Source organism: Peromyscus leucopus, chromosome 22 (assembly GCF_004664715.2).
Source record: "Peromyscus leucopus breed LL Stock chromosome 22, UCI_PerLeu_2.1, whole genome shotgun sequence".
NCBI lineage: Eukaryota > Metazoa > Chordata > Mammalia > Rodentia > Cricetidae > Peromyscus > Peromyscus leucopus.
This window is the reverse complement of record NC_051081.1, coordinates 7,667,675-7,687,306: the sequence shown is the minus strand read 5'-3', so window position 1 is coordinate 7,687,306 and position 19,632 is coordinate 7,667,675. Positions and strand designations below refer to the sequence as shown.

At 47.9% G+C, this 19,632-nt stretch overlaps 1 protein-coding gene across 3 annotated transcripts in view; it reads right to left on the bottom strand.

Moving 5' to 3' along the window:
- The window catches only part of LOC114680858 (cytochrome P450 4F22), a 42,295-nt gene extending 32,003 nt beyond the window's left edge, over positions 1-10,292 (bottom strand). For 2 of the 3 annotated variants that reach the window (XM_028854022.2, XM_037197913.1), the window contains exon 1: positions 10,197-10,292. The gene's annotated coding sequence lies outside the window, so the exon portion shown is untranslated. Of the gene's footprint in view, positions 1-5,569; positions 5,711-10,196 lie in introns of all 3 variants that reach the window. The other variant, XM_037197912.1, reaches the window with a different exon arrangement.
- Positions 10,293-19,632: the final 9,340 nt, after the last annotated feature.

Here is a 19,632-nt window from a genome sequence, read left to right as displayed (position 1 = left end):
GTCATGGTATGTACTCACTCATAAGTGGATTCTAGATATAAAGCAAAGAACAATCAGACTGCAACCCACAGAACCATGGAGGCTATATATATATAGCATGGGAGACCCTAGAATGACTGTGGCTTATAATAAGTTTTGGTTTTACTCAATCATTGGGCAAGCCTCAGTGAAATATTTCACTGTTAGGATAAGAATTTGTACTCTATCGAGCTGATAATAGAAAATAAATAAAGAAAGAAAGAAAGAGAGAGAGAGGGGGGGGAGGGAGGAGGGAGGGAGGGAGAAAGAAAGAAAGAAAGAAAGAAAGAAAGAAAGAAAGAAAGAAAGAAAGAAAGAAAGAAAGAAAGAAAGAAAGAAGGAAGGAAGGAAAGAAGGAAAGAAAGAAGAGAAAAAATGTAACAAAATTAAAAGTAAATAGAATTTAAAAAAAAAAAAAAACTGGTGTGACTGTGTGCACCTCTAACCAGGGTGTTGGGGGATAGAGACAAGCACAGGCCTGGAAGAGGGCAGGTTCCTAGAGCCCCAAAATGACAAGCTCCAGGTTCAGTGAGAGACCCCCACCTCAATGGAAACCAATGCAAAGAAAGTAGAGAGCAGGAGAACAGAAATCCTCCTCTGGCCTCCACATGCACTCACAGGCTCGTGCGCGCGCGCGCACACACACACACACACACACACACACACACACACACACGTAGGCCAAGAGGATCAGGTATGTCCCTGGGGTGGGGGCAGGAGAGAGAACAGCTTCCCTAATGGAAGCACAGCAGCTCCAGAGTCTGCACTGTCCCAGGCAGACAGATGCTCAAAAGTGGTCAACTAGCTGTACTGTGGCTCAAGCCTGAAACATCAGCATTCAGCTGACTGAGTCCAAGGCCAGCCTGGCTTACAGAGTGAGACCCTGCATCAAAATAAATAAATAAATACAACAACAGCAAGAGGGTTGAGAGCATAGTGCCATTGGTAGAGCACTTGCCTAGGGTACACAGGCCCTAGAGTTTATCCCAGCACGGCATCACAGGGTAGGGGAGAGGGGTGCATGCCTGTGATCATAGCACTCAGCGGGGAGAGGTAGGGAGAGCAGGATTTCAAGACCATTCTCAGCTACATGTTATGTTAAATGCTAGCCTGGACTACATGAACCCTATTCCAAAATTAAAAAAATAAACTAACGAAAACAAAGTTAAGGACCCTACTGCCAGAGGACCTGCATTGGACTCCCAGCACCAATGTCAAGCAACTCACAACCACCTGCAACTACAGAACCAGGGAATCCAATGCCTCTGCCTCTACAGGCACCTGTGTTCGCAAGTACATACCCACACACAGACATGCATACATACACATAATTTTTAAATAATAAAAGTAACTCTTTAGAAGGAGGCCTGGAGAGATGGTTCAGAGGCTCAACAGAGCACAGACTGCTCTTAAGAGGCCCTGGGTTCCAGTCTTAGCACCACATGGCGGTTCCCAACTATCCACAACTATCTAGTTCCAGGGGATCCAATGCCCTCTTCTGACCTCCTCAGGACACATATGTGATACACTGGCAAATACGCAGGAAACATTTGCGTGCATAAAATAAATCTTTAAAAATAGAAAAAGAAAAAAATGGATGGCATTCACCTGAGCAGCTCCCGGGGACACACACCCTAAGAAGTATCCATAACTCTTTATTTGTTTAACAATTTAACAGTAGCTGATGAGAAGATCTCTCTGGCAAGGCCAAGGAAGCCAGCCAGTGATTGAATGCGTCCATTGAGACCTTTTTCAAAGGGCCTTCACCTGCCACACCCACGCTAAGTGCTCCGCATGCCTTTCCTCAGAAAGCTGGTTGGCAAATACTTTCAAGAGGCCGCGATGTGAGTGACTCAATTCTGGGCGTTGGGATTAAAGTGGTGAACATGACGGACGTGGCTCTGGCTCCGGAGGGAGGAGATCACTTATGGCAATGATGCAACTGGGTCCAAGGTATCTGGTGATGTTGCCAAGGAGCAGGTGGGGTGGGAGGGTGGGGAGTGGGGAGGGTGGCACTTAGGGACTTCATTTTTTTTTTTTTTTTAGTAAATTTTACGTGTATTTTGCTGTTGTTGTTGTTTGTTTCTTTGTTTGTTTTTGAGACAGGGTTCCTCTGTGTACACCTGGCTGTCCTGGAACTCACTTTATAGACCAGACTGGCCTCGAACTCACAGAGTATTTATTTGTGTGTGTGTGCGTGTGGTGTGTGTGTGTCCTGGTGCCATGCTGAAGTCAGAGGACCATTTGCAGGAATCAGTCCTCTCCTTGCACCATATGGGATCAAGAGATCAAACTAAGGCGAGCAAATGTTACAGCAAGTGACTACACCTGTTGAGCCATCTCTCCAGAGTGGCGCTTTCTAATCCCTGGAATCAGGGTGGCGCGGCGGAGGCGGGGAGGGACATGCTTCCACCCTCCTCCCATTTTCCTGTCTTAGTTTTATTTTTAAATTACGTTTATTTACCATTATTATTATTATTGAGGAGGCAAGTACACAACAGTGCATGTGTGGAGACCGAAGACAGCCTTCAAGAACTGCTTTTTCCTTTCTGCTCTGTGGATCCTAGGTATTGAACTCCAGTGTCAGGCTCGGTGGCCGGTGCCTTTACCCACTGAGCCATCGCCCCAGCTCCGGTTATTTATTTGCTTGTTTGTTTCGTGGAGCCCAAGCTGGCCTTAAACTACAGATCCTCCAGTCACAGCTTCTGAATGCTGGGGTTACAGGCATACACCACCATTAACAGCTTTCTTTTTCCTTCTTTCTTTCCTTCTTTCCTTCTTTCTTTCTTTCTTTCTTTCTTTCTTTCTTTCTTTCTTTCTTTCTTTCTTTCTTTCTTTCCTTCCTTCCTTCCTTCCTTCCTTCCTTCCTTCCTTCCTTCTTTCTTTCTTTCTTTCTTTCTTTCTTTCTTTCTTTCTTTCTTTCTTTCTTTCTTTTAGGTTTTGTGTTCCTGCTTGTGCAATCCATGCCGGGCTTCTTTCTCAATTGTTTCCCCCCCCCCCCAACTCTCTCACTGAACCTACAGCTGGTTTGATTGGCTTGCCAGCCAGGAAGTCTCATGGCTCCTCCTGTCCCTGCTTCCCCAGAGGGGGAGAAGACTCACACTGTCATGCCCAGCTTTTCACATAGGTGCTGGGCACTGAACTCAGATCTGCATGCTTACCAGCTAAACCATCTACCAGCCCTACCATTACCAGCTTCCTAAAGGCTTGCCAGTCCCATGCTCTAACACCCTCCGTGGGTCCCCACTGTCTGTCTTCACCTGGCTCCAGAGCCCCTTCGGAGGTCCCACCTCCACCATTCTCTTCCTCACCGAGGGTCCTTTTCCCCAGTCCAGTGTGGAGTCCTCTTTGTCACACAAGTTATAGATGCTGGGGGTTCTTAGCTGCTTTACTTATTAACATACAAATAAAATATCACATTTCAGCACAAATAAAATATCACCACACCCCTTCTCCACCCCACCCCCAGGCCTTCAGCAATCTCATATCAGAGCTGATTCCTATGCCTCAGGACCAAACAGTGAGTTTCTCAAATTTCCTCACCCCTTCCTACATCCAAACTAAACATGTTAAAAACAAAGCAAAAAAAAAAAAAGTCTCCAGGCTGGAGAGATGCCTCTGTGTGGAGAGATGCCTCTGTAGTTAAAAGCACTTGCTGCTCTTGCAGAGGACCTGAGTTCAGTTTCCAACAGCCAGCTCACAACCACAGATAACTCCAGCTCCAGGGATTCCAAAGCCTCTGGCTTCTAAAGACACCTGCACTCGTAAGAACACACACACACACACACACACACACACACACACACACACACACAAATAAAATAAATCTTTAAAAACACTAGGAAAAGGGTGTTATGTATAGTATACAGTTTCCATATTAAACACCACCACAACAGAAAGAAAAGGAGAGAGATTTTCAGATTACAAGGCCCCTCCTCCACAAACAAGTCTTTTTAATCCCTTTTCCTGAGTGGGTCAGTTCAACAAATGTATTCAGTGACTAGCCCTGTTCAGTTCCTGTTGCATCAATGGGTAACAATTTTTTTTAAGCCCAAGTTTCACAATCACTGCCTCAGAAGAATGCCATATGCCGGTGGATTCTTTTGCAATGCAGAGTAGTTCTTCCTCAAGTCCATCTTCTCATCCCACATCTGCCTGCCACAGTGGCAATACCCCGCTGGTTTGCCCTTGCTCCCACAGTCTTCCAAGGCACACACAGAAGCTAAAAGCATCTTCTGGAAATAAAATCAGGAGCCAGCAAGAAGGCTCAGTGGATAAAGGTGCTTGCTGCTAACCCTGGCAACCTGAGTTCAATCCCCTCAGACCCACAGGGTGGCCTGTAACACACACACACACACACACACACACACACACACACACACACTTACCAAAAAATGAAAATGTTTTTAAAATCACAAAATTTAAATCAGATCATAAAACTCCCCTGCTCAAACCATCCCTTGAGTCCCCATTACACTCTGAGTGACATTCAGACACCTTGCCTGGACTGTGACACCCTATATGCCTTGGTCCCTGTTTATCCTGGTAGTACTGTCTCCCTCTTCCTTGTTCGTGGTCCTTGACAACTCCAGGCCACTCTGGCCAAGCCAGTTCTCACCTCTAAGCTTTGCATGTGCTGTTCCTTTCGCTCACATGCCTTTCCCTGCTCTGCCCACACCAGCTCCTTCTCATTGCCAAACCCAACCCTGTCAGCAGCCTATTTCCTCTCCCCCCGGTCAGCCTCCACCCCTCCATCACTCTCAGAAGCATGAGTGAGCACCAGCCCTAGGCTGTAGCCTTCCCATTCATTCATTTACTCTGGTCAGGAACATTTGGAGGCAGGCGGATGACAGCTCAGTGCAGACACAGCAAACGCCATGTCAAGCTTGAGGCCTTGCGTGGAAAAAAGGGATTGCCACAGGAAGGAACCGGGGCTAGGGGACTCTTGGCTTTAGTTCTGGGGGCTGTGTACACAAGGGGCACTGTGCAAGGATAAGAAGGGTTCTGAAGTCCTGTGCCCACCTCACCTCATCCCGTGCCAACTGTGGGCTCTAGCACACCTGAGGTCACACTCCCACCTCTACCCCTGGGAGCAGAAGAGACTGTAGTGAGCTCCAGGCTCAGCGAGAGAGACCTTGTCTCAAGAGAATAAATTGGAAAGTGAGATCTTCCTCTGGACTCCATATGCAACACCTACAAATGTATTCATGTGTGTGCATGCACACACACATACTAAAAAAATGAAAATTACATAAATAGTACATCGGAAAATTTTGTTTGTTTCTTTTTCTGTTCTAAGGAGGGAGCTAAGGGCCTCACACATGCTGGACAAGCACTCTGCCACTGATCCACACTCCCAGCCTGCAATAGAGAAATCTTACCCTTTCCACATCTGAGTATATTCTGACCCCAAAGAAGATCACTTCACACACACACACACACACACACACACACACACACACACTACAAAAAGTTTTGAGGGCCAACAAGATGGCTCACAGGTAAAGGTACTCGCTGCCAAGCCTGACAACCTGAGGTCAATCCCTGTTACCCGATTCCTGCGAGTAGTCTTCAAGCTTTCACATAGGCCTTTAATCCCAGCACTTGAGAGGCAGCTTTCTGTGAGTTTGAGACCAACGAGGATTACACAGTGAGTTCCAGGAGAACTTGAGCTAAAACAGTGAGATTCCCTCTAAAAAAAAAAAAAAGTTTTGAGGTGCAGCCACCACAGGAAACAATTTGGTTCTTTCTCATAAAGTTAAACCTTAAATTATCACATGACCAAGCAATTCCATTTTTAGGTGTATACTCAAAGGACTGGAAAACAAGTATTCAAAGACTTTTCATACCAGCGTGATTCACAACTGTCAAGAAGAGGAAAACCCCAAGTGCCCACCAGAGAGGAGACAGGTAAAATATGGCACATTCACACAACAGAATGCTATTCAGACATGGAGAAGAATGAGGCTGTTATAAAGGCAGAACTTGAATGGACCTAAAAACACGATTCTAAGAGAAAGACATGAAGGCCATACACACCATCTAGTGACAAGAAATGTCCAGAATACAAAAATCCACAGAGCTGGAAAGCAGACTGGCGAGGGTTAGGGACAGCGGAGGGAGGGTGGACAGTGACCGATAACGGACATCGGGTCTCCTTCGGAACCCTGAAGAGGTTGTGGTACCCTCCATTTTGAAGATGCTAGAATCAAATGTCTGTAAACTGTGCACTGTAACAGGGTTTGTTTCAATGGAGGGATGCAGCTAAGTGGTAGAGTGTGAGCACAGTGTGTGCAAGGGCATGACAATGTGTGCAAGGCCATGGATTCGGTCCCTAACATCAAAAAAAAAAAAGAGTTAATTTTATACTGAATAGCTAAGCCTCAACAACAACAAAAAAAAAATACATATAAGAGGCCAAAAAGGTGGTTCCATGAGTAAAGGTGCTTTGCCACACAAGCCTGATGACTTCAGCTCAATGCTTGGAAGCCAGATTCAAGAAGAACATTCTGCTCTTCCAGAGGACCAGAGTTCAAGTCCCAGCACCCACATTAGATATCTCACAATGTACCTATGACTCCAGCTCCAGGGGAGCTGACCCCCACTTCTGGCCTCCACAGGTACCTGTGCTCATGTGCACAAACCACACATACACATGATTGCACACACAATTACAAAGAAGGGAGGAAGGGAGGGAGGGAGGGAAGGAGGAAGGGAGGGAGGGAACACAATAGCCCATGTGGTGATGCAGGCTGCAATCCCAGCATTTGGGAGGCTGAGGTGGGATGGAGGATGATTGAGAGTCTGAGGCCAGCCTGAGCTATACAGTAAGACTTTCATTTTGTTTTCTTTTTAAGGATCCAGCAAGAGGGTTTAGGCTCAGTGTGTAAAGGTGCTTACCGACACACACACTATAAACAAATGTGATAAAATTTAAGAATTTGGGGCTGGGTGTGGTGGCACATGCTTCTAATCCCAGCACTCAGGAGGCATGGGCAGGCAGATCTCTGAGAGTTCAAGATCAGCCTGGTCTACAAAGTGAGTTCCAGGCCAGCCAAAACTACATAGTAAGACCCTGTCTCAAAAAAAAATTAATAATATGTAGCAATATAACAACAACTAGGTTTATCTCTTGAAGTTGTTGGGGGAGAGTTCAGTGGTATGTGAGGACATGTCACATACACATAGTATGTGATCCATTCCTATGACCACTATTTCATAGGTTTGATTTGAGTTTTGGTTTAGGATTGAAATAGTGTCTCATAGCCCAGGCTAGGCCAAAATTTGCTCTGTAGTCCAAGCTGGCCTGGAACTCAAGATCCTCCTGCCTCCGCCTCTAAAGTGCTAGAATGACAGGTGTGAACCAATTCCCATAGCTTATTAGTATTCTGCAGAAGTGGAGGAAATGGGACCGAGGGTGTCGATCAACTGGTGGGGTGCTTTCCTAGTACACATGAAGCCCTGGGTTTGATTCCCAGCATCCCAGAAAACAAGGTGTGTGTCATGTGCCTGTCACCCCCTGCACCTGGGAGGTAGAGGCAGGTGGATCAGAAGTTCAAGATCATCCTCAGCCACAAAGTCAGTTTGAGGCCAGTCTGGGCTACAAGGGACACTCTCTCATCAAAATAAAAAGTGAAACAAATTCAAAGCCCACACCTCTGGAAGGCTGTGGGAGGCTGGCAGGGCCAGCCCCGGGTGTCATCCTGATCAGCAAGATGCCCATCCTGCCCGTCACAGCATCCCTTCCACTCTGCTGGGGCTGCCTTATCTGGCAGAAGTGGTGCCATCAACCAGCCCTGCAGCCTAGCCTAGCCCAACCCACACCCAGGGAGCTCTGGTTTGTCAGGTTCTGCTGGCAAGCCACCAGCCAGGGACTTGTTATACAAGGTGTGTGGGCTCACAAGAAAGAACTCAGAGCATGTACCCTGGCCAGGTACTGCATACATGCCTTTTCCTGAATGTCGAGCACTGGCCAGGGCTTGACATAGGAACACCCCAGAGTTAATCTATCACCCCACAAACCAGTCTCCCTCTCCTAGCCAATAGTTAGGGCGATCTGCTTCCTGTCCCAGCCGATCCTTGACTCTCAACACAAAACATCTGCCTCACCCTAGGGACTCCTCTCCCCCACCAAAGGGCCAGACTCCAGGTCTGAGTTGAAGAAAACAGCCTTTTGGGTCTGCTTCTCCACACTGAGCACGCCAAATGTCTGGAAATCAGAGGGAAAGCTCGGGATCAGTTATCACGAATGAGGACAGAACTGAGCTGCCAAAGCAAGCAGGGAAGAATAGAGTGTCGATGTTAAGCACATAGATGCATTTTCCGCAAAAGGTCCTGCCTTTAAAAGAAGTATTTATTTACTTATTATGGTTTTTTGAGACAGGGTTTCTCTGTGTAGCCCTAGTTGTCCTGGATCTCACTCTGTAGACCAGGCTGGTCTCAAACTCACAGAGATCCACCTGCCTCTGCTCTCTGAGTGCTGGGATTAAAGGCGTGCGCCACCATTGCCCAGCCTAAAAGAAGTTCAAAGGTCACTGGCACCCTGGGATGTTATGACCTCTGCACACCCTTGCAAATGTGGCCACACTTGGACAGGAGCCACAGAAGGGATTCTATAGTGCTCTATCCCTTGTAGCTGTGTGACTTGAGGCAGGTGTCCATGCCTCTCTGAATCTCAGTTGCTTCAGATGGGAACCATATTTCTCCACCTTGCAGAGCTATGATGACATATAAAATATTTGAGTCATCGAGATGGCTCACTGAGTCAAAGTATCTGCTGCCGAGCCTCACAACCTGGGTTCAGTCCCTGACACCCACAGGCCTGAAGGGGAGAACAGACTTCCAAAAGCTGTTCTGTGACTTCCACACTTGTGCCTGTACACACACACACACACACACACACACACACACACACACACACACATTAAAACAAGAATCATATAGAATATTCAAAGTGTTCATTCACTATCAGGCATAGTACCACTTGTTACTGTAAGCATATTCATTCCTGCTACCTGGACATCTGGGATTTACAGAACAAAGCCCAAAGCTAGTTGGTCATGGAGGAGAGATGAGGTCTCATTCTCTGAATATCTCCCAGGTCATCCGAGCCCCTCTGTGGTTCCCAACTCTGGTCACCACCAAGACACGAGCCCACGGCTAAGGTTACTGCTCAGAAACCTAAGCTGGGCTCTACAGAGATGCCGAGGCCATCAGAAAGCAGCCCAGGATTTTGAGGTCAGACAGGGTTGGTTTGTTCCAATCCCAGCATGCCCACTGAGTGTCCATAGGTACCCATTCCCTTTCTCTAACCCTCAGGCTCCCCATCAGTCACATCAGAGTCTGTGCAGGGATCTCAGGGGTTTCATCTTCAAGACACTAGAGGTTACGAGCTCTTGATTCAAAACAGAGAGATTGGGAGGGAAGGGAAACGTGGAGAGAGGACTTCATTGTGGGCAAAGGGGGCGTGGTGAACTGTGAAGATGAACCAAGAAAGGGACTGTCAGGACCCCCCACACACACACTTGCCGGTGCAGAGGCCAAAGGCAGCCTCTTCCTCCCTATCTCTCACCTCAAGCCAGAGATCCCCCTTGCAAGGCTCAAGCTGGGCAGCCCAGCAGTAGTTCTAAAAGGCCCCGGAGACACCAGTCAGCACTTATGGGATAAATACCACCTTTGACTGATTTCCAGAGCTCAGAGCCAAAAGTCGAGGGGCTAGGCCACCATTTTATTTCAAGAAGGGAACTTGGAGGTCCTGACACTTCTGTGGATGCACACAGCAGCTACAAGCAGATAGGTTTCATCTGCAGGATGAACAGCTTCAAGAATGCTGAAAAAAACTTGTACCACTGAACTACATGCCAGCTCAGGCCTCCTCTTCAAGACAATATGTCAGGCAGCGCCTAAAGAGGTGTCCCAGAACAGAAATCTTTGGCCCAAGAAGCTCCCTCTATCTCCACCACTGGTACTCAAAAATGAGCTACTCCAGGACACCGGGAGCACTCAGAAAATTAAAAAATTTTAAAACCCCACAACTGTCTGGGAGACACCGACATTTCGCTCCACTCCTGGTCATTCAACTTCATCCGCTGGTCGCGGGGTCCTGGAACTGACTGCGCCCACAGACGCACGCCCCGCCCGCCCCGCTCAGGCCACAGCCGCTGGACCGGCTCACTCACCCGGGTCTAAGTCTGCGGAGCTCGATCCAGATCCAGATCTGCAGGTGCCGCCAGCCACCTGGGCTCTGACAGCGCGGTCTGACAGCGCCAGCCCTTTAAACCCGCCAGGCTGAGCCCGGAGCCCTTCCTCTCCGCGGCGGGGCCACGCCCATACGGCAACACCCCTGCCCTGCCGCTTGCCAGCCTGGCCCCCGAAATCCAGAGCTCTAACTAGACCCAAAACATGGAGGTGGGGACAGGCGCCAAAAGCAAAAACTTAACAGACAGAGATGGAGATGAGAAGACTAAGACAGCTAACAGCCGGGAACCTTCAGACTCCCTGGCTCTGACTCCTATTAGAGCTTTTTTACCACTCAGGGTCACCCATCTCCCACACCAACCCCTCAGAGCCCCAAGGCAGAACTGGCTCTCAAGCTTGCAGAGGAGTTGCTAAACCATCACCTCTGAGATCGTCACTGTCCCACCGGAGCGCTCTTTGGGGGCTCTCAAGAGTTCTCAGGCTCCATCAGGCCAAGGTGGCGGGCTACCTGCTTTTCCTGGACCCGGCCCTGCATGCCCTCCCGGGTGGGGTTCTACCGCTGTTCTTCAAGTCCTCCCAACACCATCTCCGTTGTCCCAGAACTTGGTAACAGGAGGACTGCAAACTCCAGACCAGCCTGAGCTACTTAAGGAAAGAAACCCTGTCGAAATGTGTGTGTGTGTAGTATTTGTTTATTTATAAATGTTGCAATATATATGAAAGGGAGAGTGCTGGGAAGACGGCTCGGACATTTAAAACACTCGCTGTTCACAATTGCCTGCTTGTAAATCCAGTTCCAGGGCATAGGAGACCAGAGGCTGTGCACTCGTGTGAGCAGACACACACACACACACACACACACACACACACACACACACAATCAAAAATGATTTAAAAATCTGTAAGTAAGAGCAATATTTTTTAAAAGAAAAAAAAAGTGAAGGGACAACCAGGTGACTCACCAGGTTAAAGGCGGTTGCTACCAAGCACGACTTCTTGAGTTCAATCCCCAGGATCCACATGATGGAAAGAGAAAACCAACTCCCACGAGTTGTCCTTTGACCTCTAGAGGCCTGCCACAGACCGCTGTGGTCCACACAGTACTTAAATAAATATAGAAAGTGGAGATGACTCAGACGTCAAGAGCATCTGTTGCTCTTGCAGAGGACTCGAGCTGGGTTCCCAGCACCCATGTGACAGCTCACAACCATCTGTAATTCCAGTTCTGGGGGATCCAACACCCTGTTCTGACCTTGAGGGCACCAGGCACGCACATGATGCCCAAACATACATGCAGGCAAAAACACTCACGTATACAAAATAAAATAAATAACACATCTAAAAAGTATTAAAATTTTAAATGAATAAATGAAAACAGAAAAGATGAAGGGAGAGTCTCCAGAGGCATTAGACTATTCAGCTGCCACCTCGGCACAAGCCACCCACTCACAGGCACCCTGACCTTGCACCGGGATGTTGTCCTTGGCCAGCCCCACCCGTCCCACAGGTATCCAGTCAGCCCCACCCTTAGATGTGAGACAGAGCACATGGCTGGGGTGGGCAGGCAGCTGACATGGGCCCGCTGGCAGAGAGCGGGGAGAACTAACTGAAGACTAACTAACTAACACTTGGCCTCCACTTCAGAGATTCCCTTCTCCCTCCAGTCAACCTCTCTCACTCTGCCCTGGGAAGGTGGGAATTCGAAGTGAAGAACGAGAGTTAGAAATAATCGAAGCTTTCTGCTTGGAAACCACAGAAGGGGGGGCAGACCAGGTGGCCTGAAGCAGGTGATATTAGAGCTAGGTCTGTGGGGAGAGGTTGAATTTCAACCTGTTCGCCAGAGGGGGTGGGGCTCAGGCACAAAGAAACCTGAAGGTGCAGCCCGGCAGGTAGCTTTTCCTGGCCTGGGGTGTGAGAGCTGAAGAGGCTGGGAGGGCCCTGAGGGTCAATTTCAGTGGATGCCGGCTGGTCTGGTGGGCAATGGGGAGTCACAGACGGCGTCTGGGCAAAAGTGCCCCCATACTGCTTGCCTAGTTTTAAAACATATTAGAACCTACTTATCTTTTCACTTGTGTGATTTAGTTTTGCTGATGGTGCTAACGAAGACCTTACTGGGGACATGGAAGAAACACAAATTTCCGAAGGCAGAGAGTTTGAAAAGGATCTTTCCAGTGACTGAAAATGGCTAATGGAGACCTGGCCGGGGGGCAGGGGAGTTGCTGGGGCTGAGGCCCAGGACCCTTAGCTACCTCCATCACAGGCTGGATGTGGGACTGGAAGATACAGAGAGATGAATACCAGGGAAGAGGAATAAACCCAACAGTCTGGGTGTAGAGGCACCGGCAGTAGGCTTCCTGGCCGTGTGGTGTTAGGAAAGTCACACAGCTGCTCTGAGCTACCCATCCTTCTACAGATAAAATGGACAGTGAAATGAGGTGGTGCTTGCAGAACGTTCAGCCCTGCATCTGGCATGAAGCAAGTACTGGCCCTTTGAGTTTGGGAATTGATTTGTGCCAGCTTAGCAGACACGGGCAGTCTCTCCTGACACTTTTGGTCATCACGCTGGGGTAAAAGGTGCCACTGGCATGTCATCGGTGGAGAGCAGAGATGCCGTCGGTGTCCTGCCACACACAGCACACCCCCAGCAACAGAGACTAAGGGGTCACAAGTGTCAGCAGTGCAGAGGGAAACTCTCACTCCATCACCTCCAGTCCACAAGGGCCGTGGGATGTTCAGGTAGGCAGCAGGACACATGTGAGAGTCTGAGTCACCTCACTGGGGTGAAAGTGGACAGCACGGGAGTGGGTGGATGGGTCACTTGGGTGAAAAGGGAAGACAGAGCTGTGCATGGAGTCGAATGTGGGTGACAGCTCACTCAGAGTGAGGACAGGCAGAGGCCGACTGGGGGCGGAGGGTAAGGAAGGTAGTGACAGGTGACATCACGTGAATGGCCTATCCCAAGGACCCTGGGCCTTCACCAGGTCACCAAAGGACCCCTGCGCCGAGCCCCTCATTTTTCTCCTTCCCTCTAAAGCCTGCTGTGGCTCCCTCTTAGTTGAACCCAACTCGAAAGCCAGCAGGCAAACCCAGAGGGGTTCGCATTGGTCACCTCCCACTTCACAGAATGGGGGTGGGCAAAAGGAAGGAGACAGGATGGGAGCAAGACCACAGAACGGGAGGAGCTGGAAACAATCACTAGACTTGGGAGATGGTTCAGGACAGCCGTGTGGGCTCCAGAGGCAGAGCACAGAAGGGGCCAGTCAGCGCTCCGGAAAATGACACCCCCTGACCCATGCTTACACAAGAAGCCCCTATTACGTCATAGAAAAGCAGGAAAGTGAGAGGGGAAGTTGTTGGCAAGAAAGGGGTGAGAGTGAGATGGGGGGATGAATATGCTCAAAATGTAGTATATACATGTATAAAATTCAAAGAATTCATTTAAAAATAATGTTTGAGACAGGGTCTCACTGTGTAGACTGGCTGTCCTGGAACTCACTCTGTAGACCAGGCTGGCCTCAGACTCCCAGAGATCCATCTGCCTCTGCCTTCCATGGAACTAAAGGCCTGTGCTACTCTCCCAGCACCATTAATGTTTTAAAAGGTCTTTCCAGGGTCTGGAGAGATGGCTCAGCAGTTAAGAGCACTCACAGTTCGGGAGGAGGATCCAGGCTCAGTTCACTGCACTCACTGTAAGCAACCCACAACCAACTGTACCTTCAGCTCCTTTTCTGACCTGACAGGCACTGTACGCATGTGCACACACATACTCTGCCGCAAATCAACATCATTAAATAATTTTTTATCTTAAAAATGTGAGAGGCAAGGCCAGTGTGGTCTAGATAGTGAATTCTAAGCCAGCAGGCTACATAAACAGACTCTCTCTCTCTCAAAAAAAAAAAAAAAAATCTTTAAAAAGTTTTTTTTTTTTTTTTTTTTTTTAAGGTAAAAAAGATGGCTCAGTGGTAAAGATACTTACTGACAAGGCTGAAGGCCTGAGTTTGATCCCCATGACCCACATTATGCTGGCTGGTGTATGTCAACTTGACATAAACTTGAGTCATCAGAGAAGAAGACTCCTCCACTGAGAAAATCCCTCTGTAAGATCAGGCTGTAGTCAGGCCTGTAGGAGGTTTTCTAAAATGGTAATTCACGGGGAAGGGCGCTGCTCTGGGCTGGTGGTCCTGGGTTCTATTTTAAAATAAAAAGCAGGCTGAGTGAGCCAGTAAACAGCACCCCTGCCATGGCCTCTGCATCAGCTCCTGCCTCCAGGTTCCTGCCCTGTGTGAGTTTCTGTCCTGACTTCCCTTAATAATGAACAGCAATACCAAAGTGCAAGCCAAGTAAATCCTTTCCTCCCTAACTTGCTTTCGGTCATGTTGCTTCATCATAGCGACAGTAACCCTAACTAGGACACACATGACGAAAAGAGTCGGCTCCCACAAACCGTCCTCTAGCCAACGATACACTGCCAACGATACTCCTCTTCCAATAAGTAAATGTAACTTTAAAATGAAGTTGAAAGGTATTTCCCAGGGCTCCCAAACCTGAGCAAGAGTTTGCCCTCCTCAGCTGGGCTGTAGTGGCGCACTCCTTTAATCCCAGCACAGGCGGATCTCTGTGAGTTCGAGGCCAGCCTGGTCTACAGAGCTAGTCCCAGGACAGGTAGGGCTGTTACACAGAGAAACCCTGTCTCCAAACAAACAAACAAAACAACAACAACAAAAAGAGTTTGCCCTGACAGAGGCAGGCGGATCTCTGTGAGTTCGAGGCCAGCCTGGGCTACCAAGTGAGTTCCAGGAAAGGCGCAAAGCTACACAGAGAAACCCTGTCTCGAAAAACAAAAACAAACAAAAAGAGTTTGCCCTCCGCTGACTCTGTTGGTGGGGAGGTAAAGTGGTACAGCAAGGGTCCCAGGAGTTGAGCACAGAATTACCCTGTCACTCAGAGATTCCACTCCTAAGTACAGACCCCAAAGAACTGAAAACACATACACATGTTCGCTTTTGTACTTACAGTAGCACTCTGCGTGATCAATAAAAAGATGGGAAAATTAAGTGACCCGTCAAAGAAAACAGGAAAGCAGCTCATCTGGGTGATAGAATAGCAACTGAAAGGGTTTTTGCACCCCGATATAACTCGCTGCTGACGCAGCAATCCAAACCAGACCGAATTAGAAACAGCCCCGGTTTAATGGGTAAAGCATTCCCAGATGATTCTCCAGCCCACTAGAGAGGAGACGGGGATGAGAGACTGGAAAACCACGTGTCTGGTTTGGGGGATGCAGCTTAAATACCCTGTGGGAACGGTCTTGAGCATCTCTGGGAGAGGAGCTGTGTTTGGCGGGCTTTGAAGGGGCAGGTTTGGGAAAAGAGATGGGAGAGGGGAGTTGAGGATAGATCTTCTACCAGAACATTCCAGACTCTTTGGGTATAGGGATGACAGGGTGCCAAGGGCTGAGGCGGAGCTCCCACCAAAACAATAACCAGTCATAAAAACTAATGATATGTTTTTCTTTCGGTTTTTGTGACTCATGTAGTCCAGGCTGGCCTTAAATGTCTGACCATCCTGCTTCCACCTCCCAAGTTCTGGGATTACAGGCTTGTGCTGCTACATCTAGCTCCAAACTTCTCTCTCTCTCTCTCTTTTTTTTTCTTACATCTATTTCTTTCTTTCTTTCTTTCTTTTTTCTTTTTTTTTTTTTTTTTTTTTTTTTTTTTTTTTTTTTTTTGGTTTTTCGAGACAGGGTTTCTCTGTGTAGCTTTGCACCTTTCCTGGAGCTCACTTGGTAGACCAGGCTGGCCTCGAACTCACAGAGATCCGCCTGGCTCTGCCTCCCGAGTGCTGGGATTAAAGGCGTGCGCCACCACCGCCCGGCTATTTATTAATTTCTATGTGTGTATATATATATATGTATGTGGGGGAAGACACAAGTGTGCATGGAGGTCAGAGGACAGCCCATGGGACTTGGTTCTCTCCTTCTACTACGTGAGTCCCAGGGACCAGACTCCAGTCATCAGATTTGGTGCCACGTACTTTTACCTACTCAAGTCTATTTTCTTTCTAATTTTATGTTTATGGGTGTTGGGCCTGCATGTATGTCTATATACCATGTGTGTGCCTGGTGCCCGAGGAGTTCAGAAGGTGTCAGATTCCCCTGGAACTGGAGTTAGGACCACCATGTGGGTGCTGGGAACTGAACCAGGTCCTCTGCAAGAGCAACAAATGCTCTTAACCACTGCACCAACTCTTCAGCCCTCACCGTTTTGTTTTTAAAGTCAGTGTCTCACTTTATAGCCCATACTGGCCCTGAACTGATGATCCTCCTGCCTCAGCCTCCCAAGTGCAGGCATTGCATGCAAGACCACGCCCGATTCGATTACTTTTGAGATTTTATCTATTTTGTATGTATATGAGTGTTTGCCTGCAGGTATGTCTGTATGCCCCATGCATGCAATGCCTGAGAAGGCCAGAAGGAGTTACAGATGGTTGTGAGCCACCATGTGGGTGCTGGGAACGGAGCCCCAGTCCTCTGCAAGAGTAACCTGTGCTCCTAACAGCTGAGCCAACTCTCCAGCCCCTCAATTTATTACTTTTTTAAAAGATTATGAGCTAGGGGAGTGGTTTGGTGGTAGATCACTTCCACAGTATGTATGAAACCCTGGGATCCACAATAGATTCAAACAGAACACTGAAACAAAGTGAATCTGGCTTAATAGAAACACCCTGAACTGGGTGGTGGTGGTGCGTGCCTTTAATCCCAGCACTCAGGAAGCAGAGGCAGGTGAATCACTGAGTTCGAGGCCAGCTTGGTCTGTAGAGTGAGTTCCAGGATGGTCAGGGCAGAGAAACTCTGTCTTGAAAAAGAAAAAGAAAAAAGAAGAAAGAAGAAAGAAAGAAAGAAAGAAAGAAAGAAAGAAAGAAAGAAAGAAAGAAAGAAAGAAAGAGAGGGAGAGAGAAAGAAAGAAGGAAGGAAGGAAGGAAGGAAGGAAGGAAGGAAGGAAGGAAGGAAAGAAGGAAAGAAGGAAGGAAGGAAGGAAGGAAGACCCTGGAGGATAGAAACAGCTAAGAGTTATTTTTACCAGTCCCAGACCCTGGATCAAGGTCTTCAGCAGTTACTGAGAGAGACAGAGAAAGAGAGAGAGAGAGCACCCAGATCCAGCTGTAGGCAAGCCTGTAGGGCATTTTCTTAATTAGTGATTGATGGAGAGCCCCAGCCCACTGTGGGTGGTGCCATCCCTGGGCTGCTGGTCCTGGTTTCTATAAGAAAGCAAGCTGAGCCAGCCACGGAAAACAATCAGTAAGCAGCACCCCTTCATGGCCTCTGCCTCAGGTTCCTGTCCTTGCAAGTTCCTGCCCTCACTGGCTTTGAAGATGAACTCTTGTATGGATACCCGATCCTCAGGCTGGGCTCCAAGTGCCTTTTCCTGCTAACCATTTCCCTCCTGCTTCTGCCTGGCACACAGTGACATCAGGCAAGAAAGCATGCTGGCATGCTGGGCAGATGCTGGGCGGTGGGGGAGACACACCATGCATGCATGCATGGTGGCGGTGGTGGTGGTGGTGGTGGTAGACATTCATTCACAACCCAGGCACTGCATCCTCACAGAGTTTATTATAATATAGAGATAAAGAGACAGAAAGACAGAAAGGAGAGAGAGGAAGAGAGGAGAAGAGAAGAGGAGAGAAGAGGAGAGAAGAGAAGAGAAGAGAAGAGAAGAGAAGAGAAGAGAAGAGAAGAGAAGAGAAGAGAAGAGAAGAGAAGAGAAGAGAAGAGAAGAGGAGGTGTGCACACCTCAGGGCGAGAAAGAAAGAGAGGGGAAGAGAGAGAGGAAGGGGAGGGGTTTTTCCTTAAAATGAGACTTTTACGTCAGGATTCAGGGTGGCCCGCAGGGGGTGGGATTTCAAGGGGCGGGTCAGAATATTAACATTCCTCCATTTTGATTATTATAAAAAGAGGTGAGTTATGCAAGCAAGTGGGGAACAAGGGCGCTGAATTCCCGAGACTGCTCCAAGCTGACAAGGGGTGAAGTGGGCAGGGGGGAACTGGAGTCATGCATGGCGAAAGATCTCAGGAAGCCGGAAGGCAGGTTGCAGCAGTGGTGTTCCAGGAGCCTGGGGGGAAATGGCACGCCAAATCAGGAGTAGAGAAGCCACAGCATCTGCCGTTTCTCTGGAGGTCAGGCAGGAACAGTGAATCTGCAAAATACGCTCAAAAAATAGGTGGGGTCAAAAATGGGCTCTGGAGATTGTTGGTTTTCATCAGACCAGATTTCTTGATACAGTGGCAGAACTTTTCCCAAGAACCTACAGGCATCTGTAAGACAGCTGGAATGGATTTACGTCATAGAAAGGGGGCTAAAAATCTATAGAAATTTAAGGACTCTTAAGAACTCTTTGTAGTCAGTGTTCTATCAGTTTATCAAAGCTGCATTTATCAATATTAAAACATTGAACCTCTGAAGTTATATCTGAAACCAACCTATTCTGTACCATGAAGTCTGTGAATGAGGCATGCATGTCTGTAATTTTAATAGGAAACTTATTAATGAGCTGCCAGTAATCTTGGGACTGGGGCTATTAAACTGATCCACCCTTGTCTCAAACATCATCAGATCTAAGAAGGATAAATTTAAAGAGAAGTGAGACAGCTTTCCAGCTACCTGGGCAGCAATCCCAAGTCTCTCCGTGGTTGTTGGGAGACAGAAGCCCCAAAGGCAGCAGTTGTTCAGCTGATAGGCCCAGAAGATTGAGAGATTTTTTTCCTGTGGAGTAGAAATTTGGGGAGACTGACCCACCTTGACTTTTCCGTATGGGGCAATCAGTCCTCCATTGTTCTACTTATTCACAATCTGAACAGGATCTCAACTTTTCACTTCATGGCTGACCTTGCCATAAGCTTCCAGGTGGAAGTTCTTCTGTGACCATCTACCTTCTTGGAGAAGATACAGGATGCTGCCAGGAGCCGACATGTCTCTCTATCATAAAAGCTTTTATACTAAATGTCATATTCTCAGATTTCTAAAGGTGTTTGAAGACTGGGGGAACAAAATCTGTTAGATGTATTTATAACTTTGAGAGCATATATATGACTTAAATCTCAGTGTACAGATTTCCCAGTTAGCTACAGCTTAATGAAGTTAGCAAGGACAGGGAGGCTGAACAGACCTTGAGCAAGGAGGGACATTTTTTAAGATGATGGCAGTGATATCTGAATCTATTACATATTTTTAAGGCCCTGTAGCTCTATAGCTCTGATCTTTGAGTACAGTCAGATTATAATCCTGAATAATTTATGTAGAAATAATTTCTCAAGATTATGTAATACCTCTTTTGTTCTGCACTAAGAAGGTCAAGTGTCTCGTCTTATTGCAATATTGGGTCCAGTTTCTTGGTATATCAATGGTCATTAGGTAGCCA